The following is a 23,833-nucleotide window of genomic DNA, read 5'->3' as shown; positions in this document are numbered from 1 at the left end:
CTTTTTTTTTCGCCCTCTGTTTCAGCCCCTCTGTTTCTCGCACTCTGTTTCAGCCCCTCTGTTTCAGCCCCTCTGTTTCAGCCCATCTGTTTCAGCCCCTCTGTTTCTCGCCCTCTGTTTCAGCCCCTCTGTTTCTCGCCCTCTGTTTCAGCCACTCTGTTTCAGCCCCTCTGTTTCAGCCCCTCTGTTTCTCGCCCTCTGTTTCAGCCCCTCTGTTTCTCGCCCTCTGTTTCAGCCCCTCTGTTTCTCGCCCTCTGTTTCAGCCCCTCTGTTTCAGCCCTCTGTTACTAGCCCTCTGTTTCAGCCCCTCTGTTTCTCGCCCCTCTGTTTCTCACCCTCTGTTTCAGACCCTCAGTTTCTCGCCCTCTGTTTCAGCCCCGCTGATTCAGCCCCTCTGTTTCAGCCACTCTGAATCAGCCCCTCTCATTGAGCCCCTCTGTTTCAGCCCCTCTATTTCAGCCCCTCTGTTTCAGCCCCTCTGTTTCATCCCCTCTGTTTCTCGCCCTCTGTTTCTCACCCTCTGTTTCTCGCCCTCTGTTTCAGCCCCTCTGTTTCTCGCCCTCTGTTTCAGCCCCTCTGTTTTTCGCCCTCTGTTTCAGCACCTCTGTTCCAGCCACTCTGTTTCAGCCCCTCTGTTTCAGCCCCTCTGTTTCTCGCCCTCTGTTTCAGCCCCTCTGTTTCTCGCCCTCTGTTGCAGCCCCTCTGTTTCTCGTCCTCTGTTTCAGCCCCTCTGTTTCAGCCCTCTGTTACTAGCCCTCTGTTTCAGCCCCTCTGTTTCTCGCCCCTCTGTTTCTCGCCATCTGTTTCAGACCCTCAGTTTCTCGCCCTCTGTTTCAGCCCCGCTGATTCAGCCCCTCTGTTTCAGCCACTCTGAATCAGCCCCTCTGATTCAGCCCCTCTGTTTCAGCCCCTCTGTTTCAGCCCCTCTGTTTCAGCCCCTCTGTTTCTCGCTCTATGTTTCAGCCCCTCTGTTTCTCGCCCTCTGTTTCAGCCCCTCTGTTTCTCGCCCTCTGTTTCAGCCCCTCTGATTCAGCCTCTCTGTTTCAGCCCCTCTGATTCAGCCCCTCTGATTTAGCCCCTCTGATTCAGCCCCTCTGTTTCTCGCCCACTGTTTCAGCCCCTCTGTTTCAGCCCCTCTGTTTCAGCCCCTCTTTTTCTCACCCTCTGTTTCAGCGCCTCTGATTCAGCCCCTCTGATTCAGCCCCTCTCACTCAGCCCCTCTGATTCAGCCCCTCTGTTTCCCGCCCCTCTGTTTCAGCCCCTCTGTTTCTCGCCCTCTGTTTCAACCCCTCTGTTTCTCGCACTCTGTTTCAGCCCCTCTGTTTCTCCCCCTCTGTTTCAGCCCCACTGTTTCAGCCCCTCTGTTTCCGCCCCTCTGTTTCTCGCCCTCTGTTTCAGCCCCTCTGTTTCTCGCCCTCTGTTTCAGTCCCTCTGTTTCTCGCCCTCTGTTTCAGCCCATCTGTTTCAGCCCCTCTGTTTCTCGCCCTCTGTTTCAGCCCCTCTGTTTCTCGCCCTCGGTTTCAGCCCCTCTATTTCTCGCCCTCTGTTTTAGCCCCTCTGATTCAGCCCCTCTGTTTCAGCCCCTCTGTTTCTCCCCCTCTGTTCCAGCCCCTCTGTTTCAGCCCCTCTGTTTCAACCCCTCTGTTTCAGCCCTTCTGTTTCAGCCCCTCTGTTTAAGCCCCTCTGTTTCTCGCCCTCTGTTTCAGCCCCTCTGTTTCTCGCCCTCTGTTTCAGCCCCTGTGTTTCAGCCCCTCTGTTTCAGTCCCACTGTTTCAGCCCCTCTGTTTCTCGCCCTCTGTTTCAGCCCCTCTGTTTCGCGCTCGCTGTTTCAGCCGCTCTGTTTCAGCCCCTCTGTTTCTCACCCTCTGTTTCTGCCGCTCTGTTTCTCGTCCTCTGTTTCAGCCCCTCTGTTTCTGCCCTCTGTTACAGCCCCTCTGATTCAGCCCCTCTGTTTCAGCCCCTCTGAATCAGCCCCTCTGATTCAGCCCCTCTGTTTCAACCCCTCTGTTTCAGCCCCTCTGTTTCTCGCCCTCTGTTTCAGCTCCTCTGTTTCTCACCATCTGTTTCAGCCCCTCTGTTTCAGCCCCTCTGTTTCTCGCCCTCTGTTTCAGCCCCTCTGTTTCTCGCCCTCTGTTTCAGCCCCTCTGATTCAGCCCCTCTGTTTCTCGCCCTCTGTTTCAGACCCTCTGTTTCTCGGCCTCTGTTTCAGCCCCTATGTTTCAGCCCCTCTGTTTAGGCCCTCTGTTTCTCGCCCTCTGTTTCAGCCACTCTATTTCTCGCCCTCTGTTTCAGCCACTCTGTTTCTCGCCCTCTGTTTCAGCCCCTCTGTTTCAGCCCCTCTGTTTCAGCCCATCTGTTTCAGCCCCTCTGTTTCTCGCCCTCTGTTTCAGCCCCTCTGTTTCTCGCCCTCTGTTTCAGCCACTCTGTTTCAGCCCCTCTGTTTCAGCCCCTCTGTTTCTCGCCCTCTGTTTCAGCCCCTCTGTTTCTCGCCCTCTGTTTCAGCCCCTCTGTTTCTCGCCCTCTGTTTCAGCCCCTCTGTTTCAGCCCTCTGTTACTAGCCCTCTGTTTCAGCCCCTCTGTTTCTCGCCCCTCTGTTTCTCACCCTCTGTTTCAGACCCTCAGTTTCTCGCCCTCTGTTTCAGCCCCGCTGATTCAGCCCCTCTGTTTCAGCCACTCTGAATCAGCCCCTCTCATTGAGCCCCTCTGTTTCAGCCCCTCTATTTCAGCCCCTCTGTTTCAGCCCCTCTGTTTCATCCCCTCTGTTTCTCGCCCTCTGTTTCTCACCCTCTGTTTCTCGCCCTCTGTTTCAGCCCCTCTGTTTCTCGCCCTCTGTTTCAGCCCCTCTGTTTTTCGCCCTCTGTTTCAGCACCTCTGTTCCAGCCACTCTGTTTCAGCCCCTCTGTTTCAGCCCCTCTGTTTCTCGCCCTCTGTTTCAGCCCCTCTGTTTCTCGCCCTCTGTTGCAGCCCCTCTGTTTCTCGCCCTCTGTTTCAGCCCCTCTGTTTCAGCCCTCTGTTACTAGCCCTCTGTTTCAGCCCCTCTGTTTCTCGCCCCTCTGTTTCTCGCCATCTGTTTCAGACCCTCAGTTTCTCGCCCTCTGTTTCAGCCCCGCTGATTCAGCCCCTCTGTTTCAGCCACTCTGAATCAGCCCCTCTGATTCAGCCCCTCTGTTTCAGCCCCTCTGTTTCAGCCCCTCTGTTTCAGCCCCTCTGTTTCTCGCTCTATGTTTCAGCCCCTCTGTTTCTCGCCCTCTGTTTCAGCCCCTCTGTTTCTCGCCCTCTGTTTCAGCCCCTCTGATTCAGCCTCTCTATTTCAGCCCCTCTGATTCAGCCCCTCTGATTTAGCCCCTCTGATTCAGCCCCTCTGTTTCTCGCCCACTGTTTCAGCCCCTCTGTTTCAGCCCCTCTGTTTCAGCCCCTCTTTTTCTCACCCTCTGTTTCAGCGCCTCTGATTCAGCCCCTCTGATTCAGCCCCTCTCACTCAGCCCCTCTGATTCAGCCCCTCTGTTTCCCGCCCCTCTGTTTCAGCCCCTCTGTTTCTCGCCCTCTGTTTCAACCCCTCTGTTTCTCGCACTCTGTTTCAGCCCCTCTGTTTCTCCCCCTCTGTTTCAGCCCCACTGTTTCAGCCCCTCTGTTTCCGCCCCTCTGTTTCTCGCCCTCTGTTTCAGCCCCTCTGTTTCTCGCCCTCTGTTTCAGTCCCTCTGTTTCTCGCCCTCTGTTTCAGCCCATCTGTTTCAGCCCCTCTGTTTCTCGCCCTCTGTTTCAGCCCCTCTGTTTCTCGCCCTCGGTTTCAGCCCCTCTATTTCTCGCCCTCTGTTTTAGCCCCTCTGATTCAGCCCCTCTGTTTCAGCCCCTCTGTTTCTCCCCCTCTGTTCCAGCCCCTCTGTTTCAGCCCCTCTGTTTCAACCCCTCTGTTTCAGCCCTTCTGTTTCAGCCCCTCTGTTTCAGCCCCTCTGTTTCAGTCCCACTGTTTCAGCCCCTCTGTTTCTCGCCCTCTGTTTCAGCCGCTCTGTTTCGCGCTCGCTGTTTCAGCCGCTCTGTTTCAGCCCCTCTGTTTCTCACCCTCTGTTTCTGCCGCTCTGTTTCTCGTCCTCTGTTTCAGCCCCTCTGTTTCTGCCCTCTGTTACAGCCCCTCTGATTCAGCCCCTCTGTTTCAGCCCCTCTGAATCAGCCCCTCTGATTCAGCCCCTCTGTTTCAACCCCTCTGTTTCAGCCCCTCTGTTTCTCGCCCTCTGTTTCAGCTCCTCTGTTTCTCACCATCTGTTTCAGCCCCTCTGTTTCAGCCCCTCTGTTTCTCGCCCTCTGTTTCAGCCCCTCTGTTTCTCGCCCTCTGTTTCAGCCCCTCTGATTCAGCCCCTCTGTTTCTCGCCCTCTGTTTCAGACCCTCTGTTTCTCGGCCTCTGTTTCAGCCCCTATGTTTCAGCCCCTCTGTTTAGGCCCTCTGTTTCTCGCCCTCTGTTTCAGCCACTCTATTTCTCGCCCTCTGTTTCAGCCACTCTGTTTCAGCCCCTCTGTTTCAGCCCCTCTGTTTCAGTCCCTCTGTTTCTCGCCCTCTGTTTCAGCCCCTCTGCTTCTCTCCCTCTGTTTCAGCCCCTCTGTTTCAGCCCCTATGTTTCAGTCCCTCTGTTTCTCGCCCTCTGTTTCTCGCAATCCGTTTCAGCCCCTCTGTTTCTTGCCCTCTGTTTCAGCCCCTCTGATTCTCTTCCTCTGTTTCAGCCCCTTTGTTTCAGCCCCTTTGTTTCAGCCCCTCTGTTTCAGCCCCTCTGTTTCTCGCCCTCTGTTTCAGCCCCTCTGTTTCTCACCCTCTGTTTCAGCGCCTCTGATTCAGCCCCTCTGATTCAGCCCCACTCATTCAGCCCCTCTGATTCAGCCCCTCTGTTTCCCGCCCCTCTGTTTCAGCCCCTCTGTTTCTCGCCCTCTGTTTCAACCCCTCTGTTTCTCGCCCTCTGTTTCAGCCCCTCTGTTTCTCCCCCTCTATTTCAGCCCCACTGTTTCAGCCCCTCTGTTTCCGCCCCTCTGTTTCTCGCCCTCTGTTTCAGACCCTCTGTTTCTCGCCCTCTGTTTCAGTCCCTCTGTTTCTTGCCCTCTGTTTCAGCCCCTCTGTTTCTCACCCTCTGTTTCAGCCCCTCTGTTTTTCGCCCCCTGTTTCAGCCCCTCTGTTTTTCGCCCTCTGTTTCAGACCCTCTGTTTCAGCACCTCTGTTTCAGCCCCTCTGTTTCAGCCCCTCTGTTTCTCGCCCTCTGTTTCAGCCCCGCTGTTTCAGCCCCTCTGTTTCAGCCCATCTGTTTCAGCCCCTCTGTTTCTCGCCCTCTGTTTCAGCCCCTCTGTTTCTCGCCCTCTGTTTCAGCCACTCAGTTTCAGCCCCTCTGTTTCAGCCCATCTGTTTCTCGCCCTCTGTTTCAGCCCCTCTGTTTCAGCCATCTGTTACTAGCCCTCTGTTTCAGCCCCTCTGTTTCTCTCCCCTCTGTTTCTCGCCCTCTGTTTCAGACCCTCAGTTTCTCGCCCTCTGTTTCAGCCCCGCTGATTCAGCCCCTCTGTTTCAGCCACTCTGAATCAGCCCCTCTGATTCAGCCCCTCTGTTTCAGCCCCTGTGTTTCAGCCCCTCTGTTTCAGCCCCTCTGTTTCTCGCTCTATGTTTCAGTCCCTCTGTTTCTCGCTCTCTGTTTCAGCCCCTCTGTTTCCCGCCCTCTGTTTCAGCCCCTCTGATTCAGCCCCTCTGTTTCAGCCCCTCTGATTCAGCCCCTCTGATTTAGCCCCTCTGATTCAGCCCCTCTGTTTCAGCCCCTCTGTTTCAGCCCCTCTGTTTCAGCCCCTCTGTTTCTCACCCACTGTTTCAGCGCCTCTGATTCAGCCCCTCTGATTCAGCCCAACTCATTCAGCCCCTCTGATTCAGCCCCTCTGTTTCCCGCCCCTCTGTTTCAGCCCCTCTGTTTCTCGCCCTCTGTTTCAACCCCTCTGTTTCTCGCCCTCTGTTTCAGCCCCTCTGTTTCTCCACCTCTGTTTCAGCCCCACTGTTTCAGCCCCTCTGTTTCCGCCCCTCTGTTTCTCGCCCTCTGTTTCAGCCCCTCTGTTTCTCGCCCTCTGTTTCAGCCCCTCTGTTTCTCGCCCTCGGTTTCAGCCCCTCTATTTCTCGCCCTCTGTTTTAACCCCACTGATTAAGCCCCTCTGTTTCAGCCCCTCTGTTTCAACCCCTCTGTTTCAGCCCTTCTGTTTCAGCCCCTCTGTTTCAGCCCCTCTGTTTCTCGCCCTCTGTTTCAGCCCCTCTGTTTCTGGCCCTCTGTTTCAGCCCCTCTGTTTCAGCCCCTCTGTTTCAGCCCCACTGTTTCAGCCCCTCTGTTTCTCGCCCTCTGTTTCAGCCGCTCTCTTTCTCGCCCTCTGTTTCTGCCCCTCTGATTTTGCCCCTCTGTTTCAGCCCCTCTGTTTCAGCCCCTCTGTTTCTCGCCCTCTGTTTCGCGCTCGCTGTTTCAGCCCCTCTGTTTCAGCCCCTCTGTTTCTCACCCTCTGTTTCTGCCCCTCTGTTTCTCGTCCTCTGTTTTAGCCCCTCTGTTTCTCGCCCTCTGTTACAACCCCTCTGATTCAGCCCCTCTGTTTCAGCCCCTCTCAATCAGCCCCTCTGATTCAGCCCCTCTGTTTCAACCACTCTGTTTCAGCCCCTCTGTTTCTCGCCATCTGTTTCAGCCCCTCTGTTTCAGCCCCTCTGTTTCAGCCCCTCTGTTTCAGCCCTTCTGTTTCAGCCCCTCTGTTTCAGCCCCTCTGTTTCTCGCCCTCTGTTTCAGCCCCTCTGTTTCTCACCATCTGTTTCAGCCCCTCTGTTTCTCGCCCTCTGTTTCAGCCCCACTGTTTCAGCCCCTCTGTTTCAGCCCAACTGTTTCAGCCCCTCTGTTTCTCGCCCTCTGTTTCAGCCGCTCTGTTTCTCGCCCTCTGTTTCAGCCCCTCTGTTTCTCACCCTCTGTTTCAGCCCCTCTGTTTCAGCCCCTCTGTTTCCGCCCCTCTGTTTCTCGCCCTCTGTTTCTGCCCCTCTGATTTTGCCCCTCTGTTTCAGCCCCTCTGTTTCAGCCCCTCTGTTTCTCGCCCTCTGTTTCGCGCTCGCTGTTTCAGCCCCTCTGTTTCAGCCCCTCTGTTTCTCACCCTCTGTTTCTGCCCCTCTGTTTCTCGTCCTCTGTTTTAGCCCATCTGTTTCTCGCCCTCTGTTACAACCCCTCTGATTCAGCCCCTCTGTTTCAGCCCCTCTCAATCAGCCCCTCTGATTCAGCCCCTCTGTTTCAACCACTCTGTTTCAGCCCCTCTGTTTCTCGCCATCTGTTTCAGCCCCTCTGTTTCAGCCCCTCTGTTTCAGCCCCTCTGTTTCAGCCCTTCTGTTTCAGCCCCTCTGTTTCAGCCCCTCTGTTTCTCGCCCTCTGTTTCAGCCCCTCTGTTTCTCACCATCTGTTTCAGCCCCTCTGTTTCTCGCCCTCTGTTTCAGCCCCACTGTTTCAGCCCCTCTGTTTCAGCCCAACTGTTTCAGCCCCTCTGTTTCTCGCCCTCTGTTTCAGCCGCTCTGTTTCTCGCCCTCTGTTTCAGCCCCTCTGTTTCTCACCCTCTGTTTCAGCCCCTCTGTTTCAGCCCCTCTGTTTCTCACCCTCTGTTTCTCGCCCTCTGTTTCAGCCCCTCTGTTTCTCACCATCTGTTTCAGCCCCTCTGTTTCTCGCCCTCTGTTTCAGCCCCACTGTTTCAGCCCCTCTGTTTCAGCCCAACTGTTTCAGCCCCTCTGTTTCTCGCCCTCTGTTTCAGCCGCTCTGTTTCTCGCCCTCTGTTTCAGCCCCTCTGTTTCTCACCCTCTGTTTCAGCCCCTCTGTTTCAGCCCCTCTGTTTCTCGCCCTCTGTTTCAGCCCCTCAGTTTCTCGCCCTCTGTTTCAGCCCCTCTGATTCAGCCCCTCTGTTTCTCGCCCTCCGTTTCAGCCCCTATGTTAATCGCCCTCTGTTTCTGCCACTCTGATTTAGCCCCTCTGTTTCAGCCCCTCTGTTTCAGCCCCTCTGTTTCTCGCCCTCTGTTTCAGCCCCTCTGTTTCCCGCTCGCTGTTTCAGCCGCTCTGTTTCAGCCCCTCTGTTTCTCGCCCTCTGTTTCTGCCCCTCACTTTCTCGTCCTCTGTTTCAGCCCCTCTGTTTCTCGCCCTCTGTTACAGCCCCTCTGATTCAGCCCCTCTGTTTCAGCCCCTCTGATTCAGCCCCTCTGTTTCAACCCCTCTGTTTCAGCCCCTCTGTTTCTCGCCCTCTGTTTCAGCCCCTCTGTTTCTCACCCTCTGTTTCAGCCCCTCTGTTTCAGCCCCTCTGTTTCTCGCCCTCTGTTTCAACCCCTCAGTTTCTCGCCCTCTGTTTCAGCCCCTCTGATTCAGCCCCTCTGTTTCTCGCCCTCCGTTTCAGCCCCTCTGTTTCTCGCCCTCTGTTTCAGCCCCTCTGTTTCAGCCCCTCTGTCTCAGCCCCTCTGTTTCTCGCCCTCTGTTTCAGCCGCTCTATTTCTCGCCCACTGTTTCAGCCCCTCTGTTTCTTGCCCTCTGATTCAGCCCCTCTATTTCTCGCCCTCTGATTCAGCCACTCTGTTTCAGCCCCTCTGTTTCAGCCCCTCTGTTTCAGCCCCTCTGTTTCTCGCCCTCTGTTTCAGCCCCTCTGTTTCTCGCCCTCTGTTTCAGCCCCTCTGTTTCAGCCCCTATGTTTCAGTCCCTCTGTTTCTCGCCCTCTGTTTTTCGCCCTCTGTTTCAGCCCCTCTGTTTCTTGCCCTCTGTTTCAGCCCCTCTGTTTCTCACCCTCTGTTTCAGCCCCTCTGTTTCAGCCCCTCTGTTTCAACCCCTCTGTTTCATCCCCTCTGTTTCTCGCCCTCTGTTTCTCACCCTCTGTTTCTCGCCCTCTGTTTCAGCCCCCCTTTTTTTTTCGCCCTCTGTTTCAGCCCCTCTGTTTCTCGCCCTCTGTTTCAGCCCCTCTGTTTCAGCCCCTCTGTTTCAGCCCATCTGTTTCAGCCCCTCTGTTTCTCGCCCTCTGTTTCAGCCCCTCTGTTTCTCGCCCTCTGTTTCAGCCACTCTGTTTCAGCCCCTCTGTTTCAGCCCCTCTGTTTCTCGCCCTCTGTTTCAGCCCCTCTGTTTCTCGCCCTCTGTTTCAGCCCCTCTGTTTCTCGCCCTCTGTTTCAGCCCCTCTGTTTCAGCCCTCTGTTACTAGCCCTCTGTTTCAGCCCCTCTGTTTCTCGCCCCTCTGTTTCTCACCCTCTGTTTCAGACCCTCAGTTTCTCGCCCTCTGTTTCAGCCCCGCTGATTCAGCCCCTCTGTTTCAGCCACTCTGAATCAGCCCCTCTCATTGAGCCCCTCTGTTTCAGCCCCTCTATTTCAGCCCCTCTGTTTCAGCCCCTCTGTTTCATCCCCTCTGTTTCTCGCCCTCTGTTTCTCACCCTCTGTTTCTCGCCCTCTGTTTCAGCCCCTCTGTTTCTCGCCCTCTGTTTCAGCCCCTCTGTTTTTCGCCCTCTGTTTCAGCACCTCTGTTCCAGCCACTCTGTTTCAGCCCCTCTGTTTCAGCCCCTCTGTTTCTCGCCCTCTGTTTCAGCCCCTCTGTTTCTCGCCCTCTGTTGCAGCCCCTCTGTTTCTCGTCCTCTGTTTCAGCCCCTCTGTTTCAGCCCTCTGTTACTAGCCCTCTGTTTCAGCCCCTCTGTTTCTCGCCCCTCTGTTTCTCGCCCTCTGTTTCAGACCCTCAGTTTCTCGCCCTCTGTTTCAGCCCCGCTGATTCAGCCCCTCTGTTTCAGCCACTCTGAATCAGCCCCTCTGATTCAGCCCCTCTGTTTCAGCCCCTCTGTTTCAGCCCCTCTGTTTCAGCCCCTCTGTTTCTCGCTCTATGTTTCAGCCCCTCTGTTTCTCGCCCTCTGTTTCAGCCCCTCTGTTTCTCGCCCTCTGTTTCAGCCCCTCTGATTCAGCCTCTCTGTTTCAGCCCCTCTGATTCAGCCCCTCTGATTTAGCCCCTCTGATTCAGCCCCTCTGTTTCTCGCCCACTGTTTCAGCCCCTCTGTTTCAGCCCCTCTGTTTCAGCCCCTCTTTTTCTCACCCTCTGTTTCAGCGCCTCTGATTCAGCCCCTCTGATTCAGCCCCTCTCACTCAGCCCCTCTGATTCAGCCCCTCTGTTTCCCGCCCCTCTGTTTCAGCCCCTCTGTTTCTCGCCCTCTGTTTCAACCCCTCTGTTTCTCGCACTCTGTTTCAGCCCCTCTGTTTCTCCCCCTCTGTTTCAGCCCCACTGTTTCAGCCCCTCTGTTTCCGCCCCTCTGTTTCTCGCCCTCTGTTTCAGCCCCTCTGTTTCTCGCCCTCTGTTTCAGTCCCTCTGTTTCTCGCCCTCTGTTTCAGCCCATCTGTTTCAGCCCCTCTGTTTCTCGCCCTCTGTTTCAGCCCCTCTGTTTCTCGCCCTCGGTTTCAGCCCCTCTATTTCTCGCCCTCTGTTTTAGCCCCTCTGATTCAGCCCCTCTGTTTCAGCCCCTCTGTTTCTCCCCCTCTGTTCCAGCCCCTCTGTTTCAGCCCCTCTGTTTCAACCCCTCTGTTTCAGCCCTTCTGTTTCAGCCCCTCTGTTTAAGCCCCTCTGTTTCTCGCCCTCTGTTTCAGCCCCTCTGTTTCTCGCCCTCTGTTTCAGCCCCTGTGTTTCAGCCCCTCTGTTTCAGTCCCACTGTTTCAGCCCCTCTGTTTCTCGCCCTCTGTTTCAGCCCCTCTGTTTCGCGCTCGCTGTTTCAGCCGCTCTGTTTCAGCCCCTCTGTTTCTCACCCTCTGTTTCTGCCGCTCTGTTTCTCGTCCTCTGTTTCAGCCCCTCTGTTTCTGCCCTCTGTTACAGCCCCTCTGATTCAGCCCCTCTGTTTCAGCCCCTCTGAATCAGCCCCTCTGATTCAGCCCCTCTGTTTCAACCCCTCTGTTTCAGCCCCTCTGTTTCTCGCCCTCTGTTTCAGCTCCTCTGTTTCTCACCATCTGTTTCAGCCCCTCTGTTTCAGCCCCTCTGTTTCTCGCCCTCTGTTTCAGCCCCTCTGTTTCTCGCCCTCTGTTTCAGCCCCTCTGATTCAGCCCCTCTGTTTCTCGCCCTCTGTTTCAGACCCTCTGTTTCTCGGCCTCTGTTTCAGCCCCTATGTTTCAGCCCCTCTGTTTAGGCCCTCTGTTTCTCGCCCTCTGTTTCAGCCACTCTATTTCTCGCCCTCTGTTTCAGCCACTCTGTTTCAGCCCCTCTGTTTCAGCCCCTCTGTTTCAGTCCCTCTGTTTCTCGCCCTCTGTTTCAGCCCCTCTGCTTCTCTCCCTCTGTTTCAGCCCCTCTGTTTCAGCCCCTATGTTTCAGTCCCTCTGTTTCTCGCCCTCTGTTTCTCGCAATCCGTTTCAGCCCCTCTGTTTCTTGCCCTCTGTTTCAGCCCCTCTGATTCTCTTCCTCTGTTTCAGCCCCTTTGTTTCAGCCCCTTTGTTTAAGCCCCTCTGTTTCAGCCCCTCTGTTTCTCGCCCTCTGTTTCAGCCCCTCTGTTTCTCACCCTCTGTTTCAGCCCCTCTGTTTCTCGCCCTCTGTTTCAGCCCCTCTGATTCAGCCCCTCTGTTTCAGCCCCTCTGATTCAGCCCCTCTGATTTAGCCCCTCTGATTCAGCCCCTCTGTTTCTCGCCCTCTGTTTCAGTCCCTCTGTTTCAGCCCCTCTGTTTCAGCCCCTCTGTTTCTAGCCCTCTGTTTCAGCCCCTCTGTTTCTCGCCCCCTGTTTCTCGCCCTCTGTTTCAGACCATCAGATTCTCGCCCCCTGTTTCAGCCCCGCTGATTCAGCCCCTCTGTTTCAGCCACTCTGAATCAGCCCCTCTGTTTCAGCCCCTCTGATTCAGCCCCTCTGATTTAGACCCTCTGATTCAGCCCCTCTGTTTCTCGCCCTCTGTTTCAGCCCCTCTGTTTCAGCCCCTCTGTTTCAGCCCCTCTGTTTCTCACCCTCTGTTTCAGCGCCTCTGATTCAGCCCCTCTGATTCAGCCCCACTCATTCAGCCCCTCTGATTCAGCCCCTCTGTTTCCCGCCCCTCTGTTTCAGCCCCTCTGTTTCTCGCCCACTGTTTCAACCCCTCTGTTTCTCGCCCTCTGTTTCAGCCCCTCTGTTTCTCCCCCTCTATTTCAGCCCCACTGTTTCAGCCCCTCTGTTTCCGCCCCTCTGTTTCTCGCCCTCTGTTTCAGACCCTCTGTTTCTCGCCCTCTGTTTCAGTCCCTCTGTTTCTCGCCCTCTGTTTCAGCCCCTCTGTTTCTCGCCCTCTGTTTCAGCCCCTCTGTTTTTCGCCCCCTGTTTCAGCCCCTCTGTTTTTCGCACTCTGTTTCAGCCCCTCTGTTTCAGCACCTCTGTTTCAGCCCCTCTGTTTCAGCCCCTCTGTTTCTCGCCCTCTGTTTCAGCCCCGCTGTTTCAGCCCCTCTGTTTCAGCCCATCTGTTTCAGCCCCTCTGTTTCTCGCCCTCTGTTTCAGCCCCTCTGTTTCTCGCCCTCTGTTTCAGCCACTCAGTTTCAGCCCCTCTGTTTCAGCCCATCTGTTTCAGCCCCTCTGTTTCAGCCCCTCTGTTTCAGCCCTTCTGTTTCAGCCCCTCTATTTCAGCCCCTCTGTTTCTCGCCCTCTGTTTCAGCCCCTCTGTTTCTCACCATCTGTTTCAGCCCCTCTGTTTCTCGCCCTCTGTTTCAGCCCCACTGTTTCAGCCCCTCTGTTTCAGCCCAACTGTTTCAGCCCCTCTGTTTCTCGCCCTCTGTTTCAGCCCCTCTGTTTTTCGCCCCCTGTTTCAGCCCCTCTGTTTTTCGCACTCTGTTTCAGCCCCTCTGTTTCAGCACCTCTGTTTCAGCCCCTCTGTTTCAGCCCCTCTGTTTCTCGCCCTCTGTTTCAGCCCCGCTGTTTCAGCCCCTCTGTTTCAGCCCATCTGTTTCAGCCCCTCTGTTTCTCGCCCTCTGTTTCAGCCCCTCTGTTTCTCGCCCTCTGTTTCAGCCACTCAGTTTCAGCCCCTCTGTTTCAGCCCATCTGTTTCTCGCCCTCTGTTTCAGCCCCTCTGTTTCTCGCCCTCTGTTTCAGCCCCTCTGTTTCAGCCATCTGTTACTAGCCCTCTGTTTCAGCCCCTCTGTTTCTCTCCCCTCTGTTTCTCGCCCTCTGTTTCAGACCCTCAGTTTCTCGCCCTCTGTTTCAGCCCCGCTGATTCAGCCCCTCTGTTTCAGCCACTCTGAATCAGCCCCTCTGATTCAGCCCCTCTGTTTCAGCCCCTGTGTTTCAGCCCCTCTGTTTCAGCCCCTCTGTTTCTCGCCCTCTGTTTCAGCCCCTCTGTTTCTGGCCCTCTGTTTCAGCCCCTCTGTTTCAGCCCCTCTGTTTCAGCCCCACTGTTTCAGCCCCTCTGTTTCTCGCCCTCTGTTTCAGCCGCTCTGTTTCTCGCCCTCTGTTTCTGCCCCTCTGATTTTGCCCCTCTGTTTCAGCCCCTCTGTTTCAGCCCCTCTGTTTCTCGCCCTCTGTTTCGCGCTCGCTGTTTCAGCCCCTCTGTTTCAGCCCCTCTGTTTCTCACCCTCTGTTTCTGCCCCTCTGTTTCTCGTCCTCTGTTTTAGCCCCTCTGTTTCTCGCCCTCTGTTACAACCCCTCTGATTCAGCCCCTCTGTTTCAGCCCCTCTCAATCAGCCCCTCTGATTCAGCCCCTCTGTTTCAACCACTCTGTTTCAGCCCCTCTGTTTCTCGCCATCTGTTTCAGCCCCTCTGTTTCAGCCCCTCTGTTTCAGCCCCTCTGTTTCAGCCCTTCTGTTTCAGCCCCTCTGTTTCAGCCCCTCTGTTTCTCGCCCTCTGTTTCAGCCCCTCTGTTTCTCACCATCTGTTTCAGCCCCTCTGTTTCTCGCCCTCTGTTTCAGCCCCACTGTTTCAGCCCCTCTGTTTCAGCCCAACTGTTTCAGCCCCTCTGTTTCTCGCCCTCTGTTTCAGCCGCTCTGTTTCTCGCCCTCTGTTTCAGCCCCTCTGTTTCTCACCCTCTGTTTCAGCCCCTCTGTTTCAGCCCCTCTGTTTCCGCCCCTCTGTTTCTCGCCCTCTGTTTCTGCCCCTCTGATTTTGCCCCTCTGTTTCAGCCCCTCTGTTTCAGCCCCTCTGTTTCTCGCCCTCTGTTTCGCGCTCGCTGTTTCAGCCCCTCTGTTTCAGCCCCTCTGTTTCTCACCCTCTGTTTCTGCCCCTCTGTTTCTCGTCCTCTGTTTTAGCCCATCTGTTTCTCGCCCTCTGTTACAACCCCTCTGATTCAGCCCCTCTGTTTCAGCCCCTCTCAATCAGCCCCTCTGATTCAGCCCCTCTGTTTCAACCACTCTGTTTCAGCCCCTCTGTTTCTCGCCATCTGTTTCAGCCCCTCTGTTTCAGCCCCTCTGTTTCAGCCCCTCTGTTTCAGCCCTTCTGTTTCAGCCCCTCTGTTTCAGCCCCTCTGTTTCTCGCCCTCTGTTTCAGCCCCTCTGTTTCTCACCATCTGTTTCAGCCCCTCTGTTTCTCGCCCTCTGTTTCAGCCCCACTGTTTCAGCCCCTCTGTTTCAGCCCAACTGTTTCAGCCCCTCTGTTTCTCGCCCTCTGTTTCAGCCGCTCTGTTTCTCGCCCTCTGTTTCAGCCCCTCTGTTTCTCACCCTCTGTTTCAGCCCCTCTGTTTCAGCCCCTCTGTTTCCGCCCCTCTGTTTCTCGCCCTCTGTTTCAGCCCCTCTGTTTCTCGCCCTCTGTTTCAGTCCCTCTGTTTCTCGCCCTCTGTTTCAGCCCCTCTGTTTCTCGCCCTCTGTTTCAGCCCCTCTGTTTTTCGCCCCCTGTTTCAGCCCCTCTGTTTTTCGCCCTCTGTTTCAGCCCCTCTGTTTCAGCACCTCTGTTTCAGCCCCTCTGTTTCAGCCCCTCTGTTTCTCGCCCTCTGTTTCAGCCCCGCTGTTTCAGCCCCTCTGTTTCAGCCCATCTGTTTCAGCCCCTCTGTTTCTCGCCCTCTGTTTCAGCCACTCTGTTTCAGCCCCTCTGTTTCAGCCCATCTGTTTCTCGCCCTCTGTTTCAGCCCCTCTGTTTCTCGCCCTCTGTTTCAGCCCCTCTGTTTCAGCCCTCTGTTACTAGCCCTCTGTTTCAGCCCCTCTGTTTCTCTCCCCTCTGTTTCAGACCCTCAGTTTCTCGCCCTCTGTTTCAGCCCCGCTGATTCAGCCCCTCTGTTTCAGCCACTCTGAATCAGCCCCTCTGATTCAGCCCCTCTGTTTCAGCCCCTGTGTTTCAGCCCCTCTGTTTCAGCCCCTCTGTTTCTCGCTCTATGTTTCAGCCCCTCTGTTTCTCGCTCTCTGTTTCAGCCCCTCTGTTTCTCGCCCTCTGTTTCAGCCCCTCTGATTCAGCCCCTCTGTTTCAGCCCCTCTGATTCAGCCCCTCTGATTTAGCCCCTCTGATTCAGCCCCTCTGATTCAGCCCCTCTGTTTCAGCCCCTCTGTTTCAGCCCCTCTGTTTCAGCCCCTCTGTTTCTCACCCTCTGTTTCAGCGCCTCTGATTCAGCCCCTCTGATTCAGCCCAACTCATTCAGCCCCTCTGATTCAGCCCCTCTGTTTCCCGCCCCTCCGTTTCAGCCCCTCTGTTTCTCGCCCTCTGTTTCAACCCCTCTGTTTCTCGCCCTCTGTTTCAGCCCCTCTGTTTCTCCACCTCTGTTTCAGCCCCACTGTTTCAGCCCCTCTGTTTCCGCCCCTCTGTTTCTCGCCCTCTGTTTCAGCCCCTCTGTTTCTCGCCCTCTGTTTCAGCCCCTCTGTTTCTCGCCCTCTGTTTCAGCCCCTCTGTTTCTCGCCCTCGGTTTCAGCCCCTCTATTTCTCGCCCTCTGTTTTAACCCCTCTGATTAAGCCCCTCTGTTTCAGCCCCTCTGTTTCAACCCCTCTGTTTCAGCCCTTCTGTTTCAGCCCCTCTGTTTCAGCCCCTCTGTTTCTCGCCCTCTGTTTCAGCCCCTCTGTTTCTGGCCCTCTGTTTCAGCCCCTCTGTTTCAGCCCCTCTGTTTCAGCCCCACTGTTTCAGCCCCTCTGTTTCTCGCCCTCTGTTTCAGCCGCTCTGTTTCTCGCCCTCTGTTTCTGCCCCTCTGATTTTGCCCCTCTGTTTCAGCCCCTCTGTTTCAGCCCCTCTGTTTCTCGCCCTCTGTTTCGCGCTCGCTGTTTCAGCCCCTCTGTTTCAGCCCCTCTGTTTCTCACCCTCTGTTTCTGCCCCTCTGTTTCTCGTCCTCTGTTTTAGCCCCTCTGTTTCTCGCCCTCTGTTACATCCCCTCTGATTCAGCCCCTCTGTTTCAGCCCCTCTCAATCAGCCCCTCTGATTCAGCCCCTCTGTTTCAACCACTCTGTTTCAGCCCCTCTGTTTCTCGCCATCTGTTTCAGCCCCTCTGTTTCAGCCCCTCTGTTTCAGCCCCTCTGTTTCAGCCCTTCTGTTTCAGCCCCTCTGTTTCAGCCCCTCTGTTTCTCGCCCTCTGTTTCAGCCCCTCTGTTTCTCACCATCTGTTTCAGCCCCTCTGTTTCTCGCCCTCTGTTTCAGCCCCACTGTTTCAGCCCCTCTGTTTCAGCCCAACTGTTTCAGCCCCTCTGTTTCTCGCCCTCTGTTTCAGCCGCTCTGTTTCTCGCCCTCTGTTTCAGCCCCTCTGTTTCTCACCCTCTGTTTCAGCCCCTCTGTTTCAGCCCCTCTGTTTCTCGCCCTCTGTTTCAGCCCCTCAGTTTCTCGCCCTCTGTTTCAGCCCCTCTGATTCAGCCCCTCTGTTTCTCGCCCTCCGTTTCAGCCCCTCTGTTAATCGCCCTCTGTTTCTGCCACTCTGATTTAGCCCCTCTGTTTCAGCCCCTCTGTTTCAGCCCCTCTGTTTCTCGCCCTCTGTTTCAGCCCCTCTGTTTCCCGCTCGCTGTTTCTGCCGCTCTGTTTCAGCCCCTCTGTTTCTCGCCCTCTGTTTCTGCCCCTCTCTTTCTCGTACTCTGTTTCAGCCCCTCTGTTTCTCGCCCTCTGTTACAGCCCCTCTGATTCAGCCCCTCTGTTTCAGCCCCTCTGTTTCAGCCCCTCTGTTTCTCACCCTCTGTTTCAGCCCCTCTGTTTCAGCCCCTCTGTTTCTCGCCCTCTGTTTCAACCCCTCAGTTTCTCGCCCTCTGTTTCAGCCCCTCTGATTCAGCCCCTCTGTTTCTCGCCCTCCGTTTCAACCCCTCTGTTTCTCGCCCTCTGTTTCAGCCCCTCTGTTTCAGCCCCTCTGTCTCAGCCCCTCTGTTTCTCGCCCTCTGTTTCAGCCGCTCTATTTCTCGCCCACTGTTTCAGCCCCTCTGTTTCTTGCCCTCTGTTTCAGCCCCTCTATTTCTCGCCCTCTGATTCAGCCACTCTGTTTCAGCCCCTCTGTTTCAGCCCCTCTGTTTCAGCCCCTCTGTTTCTCGCCCTCTGTTTCAGCCCCTCTGTTTCTCGCCCTCTGTTTCAGCCCCTATGTTTCAGTCCCTCTGTTTCTCGCCCTCTGTTTTTCGCCCTCTGTTTCAGCCCCTCTGTTTCTTGCCCTCTGTTTCAGCCCCTCTGTTTCTCACCCTCTGTTTCAGCCCCTCTGTTTCATCCCCTCTGTTTCTCGCCCTCTGTTTCTCACCCTCTGTTTCTCGCCCTCTGTTTCAGCCCCCCTTTTTTTTTCGCCCTCTGTTTCAGCCCCTCTGTTTTTCGCCCTCTGTTTCTCACCCTCTGTTTCAGCACCTCTGTTTCAGCCCCTCTGTTTCAGCCCCTCTGTTTCTCGCCCTCTGTTTCAGCCCCTCTGTTTCAGCCCCTCTGTTTCAGCCCATCTGTTTCAGCCCCTCTGTTTCTCGCCCTCTGTTTCAGCCCCTCTGTTTCTCGCCCTCTGTTTCAGCCACTCTGTTTCAGCCCCTCTGTTTCAGCCCCTCTGTTTCTCGCCCTCTGTTTCAGCCCCTCTGTTTCTCGCCCTCTGTTTCAGCCCCTCTGTTTCTCGCCCTCTGTTTCAGCCCCTCTGTTTCAGCCCTCTGTTACTAGCCCTCTGTTTCAGCCCCTCTGTTTCTCGCCCCTCTGTTTCTCACCCTCTGTTTCAGACCCTCAGTTTCTCGCCCTCTGTTTCAGCCCCGCTGATTCAGCCCCTCTGTTTCAGCCACTCTGAATCAGCCCCTCTCATTGAGCCCCTCTGTTTCAGCCCCTCTATTTCAGCCCCTCTGTTTCAGCCCCTCTGTTTCATGCCCTCTGTTTCTCGCTCTCTGTTTCTCACCCTCTGTTTCTCGCCCTCTGTTTCAGCCCCTCTGTTTCTCGCCCTCTGTTTCAGCCCCTCTGTTTTTCGCCCTCTGTTTCAGCACCTCTGTTTCAGCCCCTCTGTTTTTCGCCCTCTGTTTCAGCCCCTCTGTTTCAGCCCCTCTGTTTCTCGCCCTCTGTTTCAGCCCCTCTGTTTCTCGCCCTCTGTTGCAGCCCCTCTGTTTCTCGCCCTCTGTTTCAGCCCCTCTGTTTCAGCCCTCTGTTACTAGCCCTCTGTTTCAGCCCCTCTGTTTCTCGCCCCTCTGTTTCTCGCCCTCTGTTTCAGACCCTCAGTTTCTCGCCCTCTGTTTCAGCCCCGCTGATTCAGCCCCTCTGTTTCAGCCACTCTGAATCAGCCCCTCTGATTCAGCCCCTCTGTTTCAGCCCCTCTGTTTCAGCCCCTCTGTTTCAGCCCCTCTGTTTCTCGCTCTATGTTTCAGCCCCTCTGTTTCTCGCCCTCTGTTTCAGCCCCTCTGTTTCTCGCCCTCTGTTTCAGCCCCTCTGATTCAGCCTCTCTGTTTCAGCCCCTCTGATTCAGCCCCTCTGATTTAGCCCCTCTGATTCAGCCCCTCTGTTTCTCGCCCACTGTTTCAGCCCCTCTGTTTCAGCCCCTCTGTTTCAGCCCCTCTTTTTCTCACCCTCTGTTTCAGCGCCTCTGATTCAGCCCCTCTGATTCAGCCCCACTCACTCAGCCCCTCTGATTCAGCCCCTCTGTTTCCCGCCCCTCTGTTTCAGCCCCTCTGTTTCTCGCCCTCTGTTTCAACCCCTCTGTTTCTCGCACTCTGTTTCAGCCCCTCTGTTTCTCCCCCTCTGTTTCAGCCCCACTGTTTCAGCCCCTCTGTTTCCGCCCCTCTGTTTCTCGCCCTCTGTTTCAGCCCCTCTGTTTCTCGCCCTCTGTTTCAGTCCCTCTGTTTCTCGCCCTCTGTTTCAGCCCATCTGTTTCAGCCCCTCTGTTTCTCGCCCTCTGTTTCAGCCCCTCTGTTTCTCGCCCTCGGTTTCAGCCCCTCTATTTCTCGCCCTCTGTTTTAGCCCCTCTGATTCAGCCCCTCTGTTTCAGCCCCTCTGTTTCTCCCCCTCTGTTCCAGCCCCTCTGTTTCAGCCCCTCTGTTTCAACCCCTCTGTTTCAGCCCTTCTGTTTCAGCCCCTCTGTTTAAGCCCCTCTGTTTCTCGCCCTCTGTTTCAGCCCCTCTGTTTCTCGCCCTCTGTTTCAGCCCCTGTGTTTCAGCCCCTCTGTTTCAGTCCCACTGTTTCAGCCCCTCTGTTTCTCGCCCTCTGTTTCAGCCGCTCTGTTTCGCGCTCGCTTTTTCAGCCGCTCTGTTTCAGCCCCTCTGTTTCTCACCCTCTGTTTCTGCCGCTCTGTTTCTCGTCCTCTGTTTCAGCCCCTCTGTTTCTGCCCTCTGTTACAGCCCCTCTGATTCAGCCCCTCTGTTTCAGCCCCTCTGAATCAGCCCCTCTGATTCAGCCCCTCTGTTTCAACCCCTCTGTTTCAGCCCCTCTGTTTCTCGCCCTCTGTTTCAGCTCCTCTGTTTCTCACCATCTGTTTCAGCCCCTCTGTTTCAGCCCCTCTGTTTCTCGCCCTCTGTTTCAGCCCCTCTGTTTCTCGCCCTCTGTTTCAGCCCCTCTGATTCAGCCCCTCTGTTTCTCGCCCTCTGTTTCAGACCCTCTGTTTCTCGGCCTCTGTTTCAGCCCCTATGTTTCAGCCCCTCTGTTTCTCACCCTCTGTTTCTGCCCCTCTGTTTCTCGTCCTCTGTTTTAGCCCCTCTGTTTCTCGCCCTCTGTTACAACCCCTCTGATTCAGCCCCTCTGTTTCAGCCCCTCTCAATCAGCCCCTCTGATTCAGCCCCTCTGTTTCAACCACTCTGTTTCAGCCCCTCTGTTTCTCGCCATCTGTTTCAGCCCCTCTGTTTCAGCCCCTCTGTTTCAGCCCCTCTGTTTCAGCCCTTCTGTTTCAGCCCCTCTGTTTCAGCCCCTCTGTTTCTCGCCCTCTGTTTCAGCCCCTCTGTTTCTCACCATCTGTTTCAGCCCCTCTGTTTCACGCCCTCTGTTTCAGCCCCACTGTTTCAGCCCCTCTGTTTCAGCCCAACTGTTTCAGCCCCTCTGTTTCTCGCCCTCTGTTTCAGCTGCTCTGTTTCTCGCCCTCTGTTTCAGCCCCTCTGTTTCTCACCCTCTGTTTCAGCCCCTCTGTTTCAGCCCCTCTGTTTCCGCCCCTCTGTTTCTCGCCCTCTGTTTCTGCCCCTCTGATTTTGCCCCTCTGTTTCAGCCCCTCTGTTTCAGCCCCTCTGTTTCTCGCCCTCTGTTTCGCGCTCGCTGTTTCAGCCCCTCTGTTTCAGCCCCTCTGTTTCTCACCCTCTGTTTCTGCCCCTCTGTTTCTCGTCCTCTGTTTTAGCCCATCTGTTTCTCGCCCTCTGTTACAACCCCTCTGATTCAGCCCCTCTGTTTCAGCCCCTCTCAATCAGCCCCTCTGATTCAGCCCCTCTGTTTCAATCACTCTGTTTCAGCCCCTCTGTTTCTCGCCATCTGTTTCAGCCCCTCTGTTTCAGCCCCTCTGTTTCAGCCCCTCTGTTTCAGCCCTTCTGTTTCAGCCCCTCTGTTTCAGCCCCTCTGTTTCTCGCCCTCTGTTTCAGCCCCTCTGTTTCTCACCATCTGTTTCAGCCCCTCTGTTTCTCGCCCTCTGTTTCAGCCCCACTGTTTCAGCCCCTCTGTTTCAGCCCAACTGTTTCAGCCCCTCTGTTTCTCGCCCTCTGTTTCAGCCGCTCTGTTTCTCGCCCTCTGTTTCAGCCCCTCTGTTTCTCACCCTCTGTTTCAGCCCCTCTGTTTCAGCCCCTCTGTTTCCGCCCCTCTGTTTCTCGCCCTCTGTTTCAGCCCCTCTGTTTCTCGCCCTCTGTTTCAGTTCCTCTGTTTCTCGCACTCTGTTTCAGCCCCTCTGTTTCTCGCCCTCTGTTTCAGCCCCTCTGTTTTTCGCCCCCTGTTTCAGCCCCTCTGTTTTTCGCCCTCTGTTTCAGCCCCTCTGTTTCAGCACCTCTGTTTCAGCCCCTCTGTTTCAGCCCCTCTGTTTCTCGCCCTCTGTTTCAGCCCCGCTGTTTCAGCCCCTCTGTTTCAGCCCATCTGTTTCAGCCCCTCTGTTTCTCGCCCTCTGTTTCAGCCACTCTGTTTCAGCCCCTCTGTTTCAGCCCATCTGTTTCTCGCCCTCTGTTTCAGCCCCTCTGTTTCTCGCCCTCTGTTTCAGCCCCTCTGTTTCGGCCCTCTGTTACTAGCCCTCTGTTTCAGCCCCTCTGTTTCTCTCCCCACTGTTTCAGACCCTCAGTTTCTCGCCCTCTGTTTCAGCCCCGCTGATTCAGCCCCTCTGTTTCAGCCACTCTGAATCAGCCCCTCTGATTCAGCCCCTCTGTTTCAGCCCCTGTGTTTCAGCCCCTCTGTTTCAGCCCCTCTGTTTCTCGCTCTATGTTTCAGCCCCTCTGTTTCTCGCTCTCTGTTTCAGCCCCTCTGTTTCTCGCCCTCTGTTTCAGCCCCTCTGATTCAGCCCCTCTGTTTCAGCCCCTCTGATTCAGCCCCTCTGATTTAGCCACTCTGATTCAGCCCCTCTGTTTCAGCCCCTCTGTTTCAGCCCCTCTGTTTCAGCCCCTCTGTTTCTCACCCTCTGTTTCAGCGCCTCTGATTCAGCCCCTCTGATTCAGCCCAACTCATTCAGCCCCTCTGATTCAGCCCCTCTGTTTCCCGCCCCTCCGTTTCAGCCCCTCTGTTTCTCGCCCTCTGTTTCAACCCCTCTGTTTCTCGCCCTCTGTTTCAGCCCCTCTGTTTCTCCACCTCTGTTTCAGCCCCACTGTTTCAGCCCCTCTGTTTCCGCCCCTCTGTTTCTCGCCCTCTGTTTCAGCCCCTCTGTTTCTCGCCCTCTGTTTCAGCCCCTCTGTTTCTCGCCCTCTGTTTCAGCCCCTCTGTTTCTCGCCCTCGGTTTCAGCCCCTCTATTTCTCGCCCTCTGTTTTAACCCCTCTGATTAAGCCCCTCTGTTTCAGCCCCTCTGTTTCAACCCCTCTGTTTCAGCCCTTCTGTTTCAGCCCCTCTGTTTCAGCCCCTCTGTTTCTCGCCCTCTGTTTCAGCCCCTCTGTTTCTGGCCCTCTGTTTCAGCCCCTCTGTTTCAGCCCCTCTGTTTCAGCCCGACTGTTTCAGCCCCTCTGTTTCTCGCCCTCTGTTTCAGCCGCTCTGTTTCTCGCCCTCTGTTTCTGCCCCTCTGATTTTGCCCCTCTGTTTCAGCCCCTCTGTTTCAGCCCCTCTGTTTCTCGCCCTCTGTTTCGCGCTCGCTGTTTCAGCCCCTCTGTTTCAGCCCCTCTGTTTCTCACCCTCTGTTTCTGCCCCTCTGTTTCTCGTCCTCTGTTTTAGCCCCTCTGTTTCTCGCCCTCTGTTACATCCCCTCTGATTCAGCCCCTCTGTTTCAGCCCCTCTCAATCAGCCCCTCTGATTCAGCCCCTCTGTTTCAACCACTCTGTTTCAGCCCCTCTGTTTCTCGCCATCTGTTTCAGCCCCTCTGTTTCAGCCCCTCTGTTTCAGCCCCTCTGTTTCAGCCCTTCTGTTTCAGCCCCTCTGTTTCAGCCCCTCTGTTTCTCGCCCTCTGTTTCAGCCCCTCTGTTTCTCACCATCTGTTTCAGCCCCTCTGTTTCTCGCCCTCTGTTTCAGCCCCACTGTTTCAGCCCCTCTGTTTCAGCCCAACTGTTTCAGCCCCTCTGTTTCTCGCCCTCTGTTTCAGCCGCTCTGTTTCTCGCCCTCTGTTTCAGCCCCTCTGTTTCTCACCCTCTGTTTCAGCCCCTCTGTTTCAGCCCCTCTGTTTCTCGCCCTCTGTTTCAGCCCCTCAGTTTCTCGCCCTCTGTTTCAGCCCCTCTGATTCAGCCCCTCTGTTTCTCGCCCTCCGTTTCAGCCCCTCTGTTAATCGCCCTCTGTTTCTGCCACTCTGATTTAGCCCCTCTGTTTCAGCCCCTCTGTTTCAGCCCCTCTGTTTCTCGCCCTCTGTTTCAGCCCCTCTGTTTCCCGCTCGCTGTTTCAGCCGCTCTGTTTCAGCCCCTCTGTTTCTCGCCCTCTGTTTCTGCCCCTCACTTTCTCGTCCTCTGTTTCAGCCCCTCTGTTTCTCGCCCTCTGTTACAGCCCCTCTGATTCAGCCCCTCTGTTTCAGCCCCTCTGATTCAGCCCCTCTGTTTCAACCCCTCTGTTTCAGCCCCTCTGTTTCTCGCCCTCTGTTTCAGCCCCTCTGTTTCTCACCCTCTGTTTCAGCCCCTCTGTTTCAGCCCCTCTGTTTCTCGCCCTCTGTTTCAACCCCTCAGTTTCTCGCCCTCTGTTTCAGCCCCTCTGATTCAGCCCCTCTGTTTCTCGCCCTCCGTTTCAGCCCCTCTGTTTCTCGCCCTCTGTTTCAGCCCCTCTGTTTCAGCCCCTCTGTCTCAGCCCCTCTGTTTCTCGCCCTCTGTTTCAGCCGCTCTATTTCTCGCCCACTGTTTCAGCCCCTCTGTTTCTTGCCCTCTGTTTCAGCCCCTCTATTTCTCGCCCTCTGATTCAGCCACTCTGTTTCAGCCCCTCTGTTTCAGCCCCTCTGTTTCAGCCCCTCTGTTTCTCGCCCTCTGTTTCAGCCCCTCTGTTTCTCGCCCTCTGTTTCAGCCCCTCTGTTTCAGCC

Source organism: Chiloscyllium punctatum, chromosome 22 (assembly GCF_047496795.1).
Source record: "Chiloscyllium punctatum isolate Juve2018m chromosome 22, sChiPun1.3, whole genome shotgun sequence".
Taxonomy (NCBI): Eukaryota; Metazoa; Chordata; class Chondrichthyes; order Orectolobiformes; family Hemiscylliidae; genus Chiloscyllium; species Chiloscyllium punctatum.
The sequence above is the reverse complement of the archived record's forward strand: the minus strand, read 5'-3'. Positions refer to the sequence as shown.